General features: G+C 51.4%; 1 protein-coding gene across 1 annotated transcript in view; it reads left to right on the top strand.

The window, feature by feature from the left end:
* The first annotated feature begins 6,732 nt into the window (after window positions 1-6,732).
* NR5A1 (nuclear receptor subfamily 5, group A, member 1) overlaps window positions 6,733-9,255 on the top strand; it is a 24,053-nt gene continuing 21,530 nt past the window's right edge. The window contains exon 1 of the mRNA XM_006834752.1: window positions 6,733-6,902. The gene's annotated coding sequence lies outside the window, so the exon portion shown is untranslated. The remainder of the gene's footprint in view (window positions 6,903-9,255) is intronic.

The following is a 9,255-nucleotide window of genomic DNA, read 5'->3' as shown; positions in this document are numbered from 1 at the left end:
AGTCTCTTGCATATGATAAGCACTTGACCACAAGGTCGATTTGAACCACAAAGTCAGCAGTTCAAACCCACCTGTCGCTCCTTAGACACCCTATACGGGGTCACTATGAGTCAGAATCGACTTGAAGGCAGTTTACAATGACAACTAACAGGGAGCTTTTAGTTTCCTTGAGCAAGACAATCTAAAAGAAAATAGTAAAATAACTGACAAATTATCCAGCAAGGCAAAGCACTATGCTAAGCATTTTATATGCATTTTGCAGAAAAGTGAAGTCCTAGCATTATTAGTAATTTGCCTAAGATTACGTAATTAGTGTGACTTCAAAGATGAATATAAACCAGTATTGAATGAGGGCCTACTGTTTGGCAGGATTTGTGCTGAGCTCTGATCCTTGCAAAAACCCTCTGAGTTAAGTAAAATCATCTCTGTGTAACTGAAGGGGAAATGCACAGAAATGATAGCAAGGGGTGTTGGAATGAAGCCCTATCCCAGGGGTCACTGCCTTCAAGCAACTGATGTGGTAGTCTCAACCAAGGGGTCTCACCACCTAATTCCAGCTCTTCCCCTTGCCAGTTGTGTTCATGGCCTTGACCCACATACCTCTCAGCCCCACTTTACTTTCCCTGCAAAATAAATGGAGGTGCCAGTGCCTGTGTCTTGGGTTTAAAGAAAATGGACTATGGTTAGCTCTAAGAAGGGGTTCAATGAAGTCAGTCCAGAAATGGAAGCTTGGGTCTATAGGGATCTATAGCCCTTCATACCCTGTTAACAGAAACCCAACAGAGCCAGGAGCTAGCTCTCTAACTTTGGCCTTGACCTGGCTGCCCATCAGGGTTTTAAGTCCACAGTAATAATCAGCCTTTCTGGAATCCTGTGGCAAAAGTGCCCAACTGCCAGACCCAGGACTCTTGGAGTCTTGTTCCCTTGGCAACAAGTCTCACCATGGAGACCACAGCCCCATCCTTGCCCTCCCTGCAAGCTTCCTCTCCATAGACTTTCCCTTCTAAACTCCTAGTCCTAAAAGCAGTGTAAGGTACTGAGGAAAGCTCCCAGCATGCTTTTCCTGGGGGTAAGGAATTCAAGGTACAGCCCAGAATAAAACAAGGGGATCTCCTATGTTTTGAAGGTTCACTATATACCTGGTAGGATTCTGAGAAATCTCATTTAAGGTGGAAAACCATGTACTTGCCCTATTTTACGTAATGGAAATTGAGGCTCAGGGAAACAACATGTGCCAGACCAAAGTTTTGCAACTAGGCAATATTGGAGCTGAGATTTGAATCCAAGTCTTCTGACTCAGAAACTTATGCTTTCTCTGCAACCATACCCCCACACACATCCATACTGTCAACACATATTCCAGCCTCAATTTGAGGAAGGGTTAGAGCTCCTCAACCCCTGGTCTGGAAGGGGCAGGGGTGCTTCCCTCATAAGCAGCAGCCAACAGTCCTGTGAAATCTGGGCTGAACCCAGTATCAGCCTCGGAGGAACTGCACTATTTTAAGCCAGGGCCGGAGGGCCCCATGTGGGCACAGGGAGGGTGGCCTCGGCCTTTGGCCAGCTTCCTGGAAGTCGCCATGGCCTCCCTCCTCTCCCCTGAGCAGCTTTCTGAGGCAGTCACTTCCCTACAAACAGGAAGGAGGCCCTTAGGCCAGGAGTCCTCCAGCCCCAGCTTCCTCCCTGTACTCCCCTCCACCCCCAACTAGCCTTCTAGCCAGAGAAAACCAGCTCGAGACCCTGATCAATGTCTGTTATCTGGGTTGACTTACTGCCTAAGTAAGGGCCAGGGTTTCTACTCAGACTGCCCCAGTTCACTTATGACAAGTCCAAGGTCTCCACTTGTCCAGGTCCTGAGGCCAGCCAGTATGAGCCAAAAGAGCTGAGCTATATGTGGGGCTTCAAAAAGTTCATGGAACAACTGTGTTTTCTTTTAATTTCATTTTCCACTAACTTTTAAAAGCCCCCTCGTATTTATTCCCACTCAAGGACCCCAGACACCTGGTGTGGCGCTGTAGTATCAGCACTGGACTGTGAACCACAGATCAGTGTTTCAGCGGTTTGAACGCCCCCAGCTGCTCCTCAGAAACCCTGTACAGGGTCGCTATGAGTCAGAACCAACTAGATGGCACTTAACAATAACAACAAGGACCCCAAAGAGAGAGAAAAGACACAGACCAAAATAAGCCGACTAACAAACATTCCAAGAGAAAGATGGAGGTAAAACAGTAAAGTGATTCATTATGATAGAGACATAGAGGTGCAGAGACCCCAGAGATGGCTGCAGAGGGCTGGGGCCAAGAGGCGAGGGGTAGTAGCTCTTGCCCACCCTCTAAGCACAGGCCCACCGGCTGCATGGCTGAAGAGGAATGTGGGGAGCAAGGCTGGGTCACCCCTTGAGGGCCAAGGGCGTGCACCATGAGATAAGCTACCCCAGGAAAGGGGTTCCAGCTGTGGCTGCACGTTCCAGGAGCATGGCGGAGAGGCCCAGGCCCAAGGCTGCAGCCCAGTCTGCAGACACCCAGCTCCCACGGCTCCTTCTGAGGGTCGCCACCAGGAGATCCTCATATACTTGAAGACCCCAGGCCCCTCAGCCATGCCCTTGAGCATTGAGAGCTTCTCAGAGTGTCCTGGGGACCTAGCCAGCTGTAGGGAGGTTCTTGTCTCGCTTCTCCAGCTCTGGCTGCAGCCCTGGCTCCAGTGAGGGGCCATAGGACCACTGAGCTATGTAGAGCAGGGCCTCCAGCAGGCTGTGAGGGTGCAGAGGGGGTGCTGTAGTGAGACAACCAGTCACAGGACTGAGAAAGTTCCCTGTGTGGCTTTTTACCCTCGTGTATATGAGTGTGCATCTGTGTGTCCACATGCTTCCTCATGTGGGGGGGTGTAAAGATAGACACATCCACATGTTTCCAGGAGCTCCCCAAGTGGCTCCCAAAGGCACCTGGCCTCCCCATCCCACCATGTGGTCCAGCCAGAGAGCCAAGGGGCAGAAGGGGAAGAGTAAGCAGGTCTTTTGCAGGCCCCCACCCCCCTCTCCACACTGCAGCTGAGGCTCCATCGGCCACGGCCTTGACCCAGCACTATGGACTTCTCTGACATTGGCATCGGATCTGAACATCTGGCAGCAGGCTGATAAGGGGTGCAGCGGAAACAGTCGCTGCTGCTGCCAGCAGGCCCACCCCCTCCACTGCCCTGTGAAGGGTCTCCACACTCCCTCTGCCTCTAGTCGTGCGTGGGCCCCTCCCTTCTCTCCCCTCATTTTCTGCCTCAGTCTCTCATTCTTTCTTTCTCTCTTGCTAACTCTGACCATTGGGTCTGTTTTGTTATCAGTGCATCTCCCTTTCCTCTCATTTTCTGTCTCAGCCTCTTTCTAGCTTCTCTCTTTTTCTCTCTGTCACTCTCCTTTCTACTCCATACCCCAACCCTAGCTTGGGGATTCTGCCTCTCTCTTTTCCTTTTCAGTTTCTGGGTCTCTGTTTGTTTGTTCCTTGTTCTACCTCCAGGAAATAGGCCTGGCACTTTGGGAAAGTCCCTACTTAGGAGTGAGACCCTGGGCTTTGTTTGCCTGGGGAGGGAGGGGAGCAGGAGCCTAGGTCAGGACCATTGTCCCTTTTTCTCCTCCTTTGGGTGGGTCTCATGGCCTGGGACCACTGGGGCTAGAGCCTGAAGTAGAGGACAAATAAGCCACTCAGAGGAAGAGTTAGGAAAACAGCGTCCAAGCTAGACTCCCGCTGTCTGGACTTGAACCCTGACCCACATCACATGCTTGCTTTGGGATTACTCTTCTCTCCATTGCTGCTTATGGAAGGGAGGGGCAAAATGCTGCCTAGCACCTAGAGCGGTGGAGAGGTTTCCAGCCTGACTTCAGGTGACAGTGACTAGTGGGAGACCAAGCACACAGGAGACACTTTGGTGTTAGGTTATTGACATTCCCAGCATTGTGGCAATCCTGGCTCTTCTGGTGCTCATGAAGCACCTAGTATGGGTGAGGGCAGGGTAGCGGCAGCCTAGAGTGGGGGGGGGGGCTTAGTAAACATGTTGTTAGGTGCCGTCGAGTCGGTTCCAACTCATAGCAACCCTGTATAGAGTTTTCAAAGAGTGGCTGGTGAGTTTAAACTGCTGGCCTTGTGGTTCAAACTGACCAGTGCTTTATCCCACATCACCACACCAGGACTCCTCATTAAACATCTGCAGAGTTCATTAGAAATTTAGGGTGGCAGGAAATGACAGCCTACAGAAAAAGGACAATGGAAGGGCAGGTGACAAACCTCTACACTGCAGGTAGCATCTGGAGCCTTGGGTGCAGGGCAGTCATTCAACAAACACTGATGCTTACTCTGTGCTAGCTGCTGCGGAACCACAGACACATCAACTCAAGCCTTCTCTAGAGGGTTCCCCAGGCTGGGGTGAGTCACTCTATCACAGAAGGGCAAACAATGTTCATGATAATGTTGCAATCTCAGGCTTGACACAAAAGGCCCCTAAGGACAGGCTTGTCCTTAGCTTGTTGGTTGTTTGTGTTTTGTTAACATTTATTGAGCACACATTCTGTGCCAGGCAGTTACTGAGCATGTTACATATATTGCCTCATTTCATCCATCTTTTTCAGAGCGCATCAGACAACAGAAAGATGAAGTAACTGGTCCCAGGTCACACAGCTGGAAAATGGTGGAACTGAGATTTAATCAAGAGCTTCTGCCACTACTCCTTCAGCAATTCTCTTTCCTGGGGCTCAAGGATTTGCCAAGCCAGCCTGGCACTTTCCATGACATGGTGGTGTTGAGAGACCCTGTTTACCCAACTGAAGAAGGCAGAAAAGGTGGACATCATTTTACAAAATCTCCTATCAAAAGAGTGATAAGAACTATGAGTAGATATTGTTATTGTTACATGCCTGTGAATATTTCTTAAATCCAGAGGATTGTTGTTATTGTCACTGAGTGCTGTGGAGTCTGTTCTGACTCATAGCAACGCTATATAGTGTTTGCAAGGAGCAGCTTGTGGTTTTGAGCTACCAACCTTGTGGTTCAAAGTCCAGTGCTGATCCTATAGTGCCACACCAGAGGATGTGTAGTATTAGTTCAAAAACAAAATCACCACATTAAAATGAGTGTGGGGGGAGGGGGGGTCATTAGGTTCAGTCATATGCAAGAGCTTTATGAGAGTTTCTATAGATGAAAAAAGATAAGAGGTCACACATGTCTGAAAATATTATGTTGTAATATTTTATGTTATGTTATGTTGTGAGTACAATTATTTAGTGCCATCAAGTCAGTTTTGACTCATAGTGACCCGAGGAGTGGCTAGTGGGTTTGAACCACAGACCGTTCAGTTAGCAGCCCAGTGTTTATCCTATAGTGCCACACCGGAAGTCAAATATTTAATCAGTAGCTGTAGGATAAGCATTGGACTGTGAACCACAGGGTAGGTGGTTCAAACCCACCAGTCACTCCTTGGAAACCCTACATAGGGTCGCTATTAGTCGGAACTGACTCAATGGCACTTAACAACAACATATATTTTCACAATAAGATATTTTAAAAAGGTAGCACAGTGAGAAAAAGACAGACTAGGCTTTAAATATAGTTGGCTTTAGTTATCTAGACAAACCCTCACCCAGGCCAGCTAAGTGAGCTGTGCTTTGTGATTTGCTGATTTCCTCAAATGAAGGAGTTTATGTAGAAGGGAAGTTTTCAGCACCGATTGCCCATGGGCCTCTGTGTGCTTTCTCATTCCCAGGCCGAATGGGTCAAGGGTGCATTCTCTGAGGACTGAGGACGGAGACTTCTTCCCTTTTCTTCACTGCAGACTCCCCAGTGCCTGGAACCATGGGCCTGGAACAGTACCTGGCATTCAGCAAATGTCAGATGGATGAAGGGTTACCCAGACAAGCCTGTCTTGCGTGGGAGAGATACAGTGCAGAGTAATCTGAACCCTATGGAAGCAGGACAGTTAGAACCTGTGTGGATCTGGAGATGCATACGGACATCCCAGGCCACTGCAAGTGGTGTGGCCTTCTAGATCAAACCCCCTTCCCTTTGTGTTGTCTATTCTGGCCTAGATGCCTACTTGGCCCAATCAAGAGCCACTATAGCCAATCACCTGGCCCTGGAGGCAATGTGAGCCCAATCAGCCCAAGGTAGACGGAGACATTTGGAGAAACCAGCATGGAACACACATAGGAGGTAGTCAGTCAGCTCACCTGCTTGCCTTCACCCTCTTCCTTTCTTCACCTTTTGAAAGAGTAAAAGGACCAGGCCAAAGTAGTCCATGGTCAAGTTGTCCATGCCCCTGCCTCTGTGCCAGCCGGGCCTGATTCCACTCCCATGTGTGGGCCAGGCCGGACCATGCTGGCCGGGCCCCAGGGAGGTAGCCATTCAAGGGGAGAGAGGCCAGGCTGCAGGCCGGGTGGGGAAGCAGCCCATAAATCAAGCCCCACTCCCACCCAGTCACTAACAAGCAGGCTGCCTACCCGCCTCCGTGGGGTCCCTGCCTCTGGGCTCCCACATCGGTCTGCAATAGCCAGCCGGCCAAGGCCTCCAGAGTGCCTTGGCCTCCGCCCCCACCCGCGGCCCCCAGAGAGATAGGTTTTTTTTTTTTTTTTCTTTTAGGAAAAGAAAAAATAGACCTAAATGAAGAGAAACACCAACAAAGAAGGAGAGAGGCCTGCAGAGTCACGTGGGGGCAGAGACCAATTGGGCCTCCGGTGGCCCCCCCCTTGGGCGGGGAGGAGGAGGAGGACGAACAGACAGGGCCAGCCTGCTGTCCGCCCGCCGCCCACCGTGGCAAGGAGTTCCTGTGTGCCCACGATTGCCACTGCTTCACCTGGGCCGCCGGAGCCTCCTTCTGGACCCCCGGTGCCCACTGTCCACCCTCATCGGTCATAATAGCTCGCCTTCCGCTCCGTAAGTGAGGGCCTGGGCCCAGGCCTCTAATGGCCAGCCTCTCTCAGTGCCTCCCTGTGGTCTGGGCCAGCCAGTTTACTTTGCTGAGTGACTTTTGTCTACTGCCCTCCCAAGAAAGAGACCGTGGGTCTCTTCAGACCTGTCCACCCACCTTCTTATTCTTTAGGTGGCTACTGGGAGGCTCTAGGCCTGTCGGGGCAGGCCTTATCAGGGTCTGGGTGTTCCACTATCTGTGGCTGGGGTCCACAGGGATATGTTGGTCTAAGTCCAGTAGCGGGTGAATGTGTCCATGGGGCTCTGGGTCTCCCTGCCTGCATGTCCGTGCAACTCTATGGATGTCTCTGAGCTCTGTGTGTATCAGGACTCAGTTTCCCATAGTACATCTGTCAGCTGTCGCCTGTGGCTGGGCCAGGTATATGTAAGAAGAGTGTGTTCTTGGTTTCCCTGAGTATGTGGGTAGAGGGCACATGTTGGGCTGAAACCTGGAGCTGTGGTGTGAGGCACAGTGGAACCCAAGAGGTAAACGCAAAAGCCCCTAACCAGTGTATCGGGGAACTCCTGGGGCAGAGGAGTTGAGGCAGAGGGAGGAGGGAAGAACTGACTCAGAGGTCAGTCCCCACCCAACCAGGCCTTGTGTTCAAACTGCTTGGGTCTTCCTGAGTCCAAGAAACCCCCAGTGGGTTCTTCCTTAGGCCTGTCTACTGCCCCTGCTTAGACCCCTGTCCTGTAACCACACATTACCCCTTCCCTAATTTGCAGAGGGGTTACTTCTCCTGTTTTCCACTTTCTAAGGGCCCTTCCGCTCATCAGGGTCTGTTCAGAGGCAGTAGTAGTCCACCACCCCTATTTCTTAGGCATTTCAGGTGGGATGGGGGCTACTCTCTCACCCTCATTACCAAGATTTATGCCCATGGAAACGTAGAACGCCACCTGTAGAACCCATATTTTCTACTTTATATATAGACAGAGAAACAGGCTCAGAAAGGTGTAGTGACCTGCTCAGTCTTACACAATAAGTCAACAGCAGATTCTGCCCCTGATTTTGCTCAGTGAGCGAGATGAAGGCTGATTTGCACTGATTCACTGGGTCTTGGCTGCCAGGACCAAGGCTGCGGCTCTGGCAGGAGTCAGCTGCCTCTCAGCCTGCCCGGCAAGGGTCCGAGCCTTTCTGCCAGGGCCTTCAAGTTTGCTGCTGTGCTTTTTGTTGTTAAGTGTTATTGAGTCGGTTCTGACTCATAGGGACCCTGGATAAGGTTTACAAGGCTTTCAATCTTTCCGGGAGCAGCTGGTGGGCTCTAACTGCCCACCTTGTGGTTCACAGTCCAGTGCATATCCTATGGAGCCCTGCCTGCAGCTGATTGCAGTATTTCCCGGCATAAAGAGAGCAGCCTCTTGGCCTAACCGCCCCCAATGCTCACTCTCCAACTCCAGGTGCCGGAGGGATCATGAGTAGGATGTCAGCGGTCCCCTTATTCTTTAAGGTCTCAACTTCAGGTGGTGGTTACCTAACCCTTACCAATTGCTTGACCGGTCTGCCCTAGAGACCCTCAGTGCCCAAGGTGTGCTCCCTTCCCCTGTCCCCAACACGAATGGGAGTGCAGAGCGGGAGGAGGTGGGGAGCGGGTAGAATCTTGGGCTCTAAACCCTGTTCTAACGCGCCTGATTCCCCTGGGTGGCTTTCGATTGCCACCAGACTCTGGGTAGCCTGGTAGAATGGGATTACCACAATTCTTTCCCGTTCCCAACGAGTAAACTGAGGCTAATGGAGGATAAAGGATTTGCACAAGGCCTCCCAGCTCAACGCGTTGTTGGGTGCTTCCCCCTTGCCCCAAGTGTTCTTAGCCAACACTTGGATTCATCCCCATAACTACCCTTATGGAAGCACCCTTATCATTCCCACTTACCAGATGAGGAGATTAAGGAACAGAGAGAAGGGATTTGCGTAAGGTTCGAGTGAGGAGATGGGGGTTAAACCAGGATGATAACCTGATTTCAGCCTTGAACCTGTGCCTCAGCCATGGTTTCCCCACGCTGGCCCTCATGCACATCCACACTGCAAAACGACCCGAAAGCACCCAGCGTGGGGCCTCACTACCACTAAACTGAACGTGCAATCAGGGCTCGCTTTCTCCCAGATGCAAGGCACCTGCGGGATCTCGGGTGTCCTAGCTCTGCTGTCTCCTATTGACTGGGGGTCGGGGCTAAGGATGCGGGGAGTCGACCAGACTGGGGTGGGGAGGGTCTCCGCCCCCGGATAACGCACGCTGAGATAATAGGGACCGGTCCCCGGCCCAGCGTAGAGGCTTCGCGCAGCGCACATTGGCTGCGGAAGGGTCCGGGTCCCAGGTGCGCC

This window comes from Chrysochloris asiatica, unplaced genomic scaffold, assembly GCF_000296735.1.
Source record: "Chrysochloris asiatica unplaced genomic scaffold, ChrAsi1.0 scaffold00014, whole genome shotgun sequence".
Lineage (NCBI taxonomy): Eukaryota > Metazoa > Chordata > Mammalia > Afrosoricida > Chrysochloridae > Chrysochloris > Chrysochloris asiatica.
The sequence above is the reverse complement of the archived record's forward strand: the minus strand, read 5'-3'. Positions and strand labels throughout refer to the sequence as shown.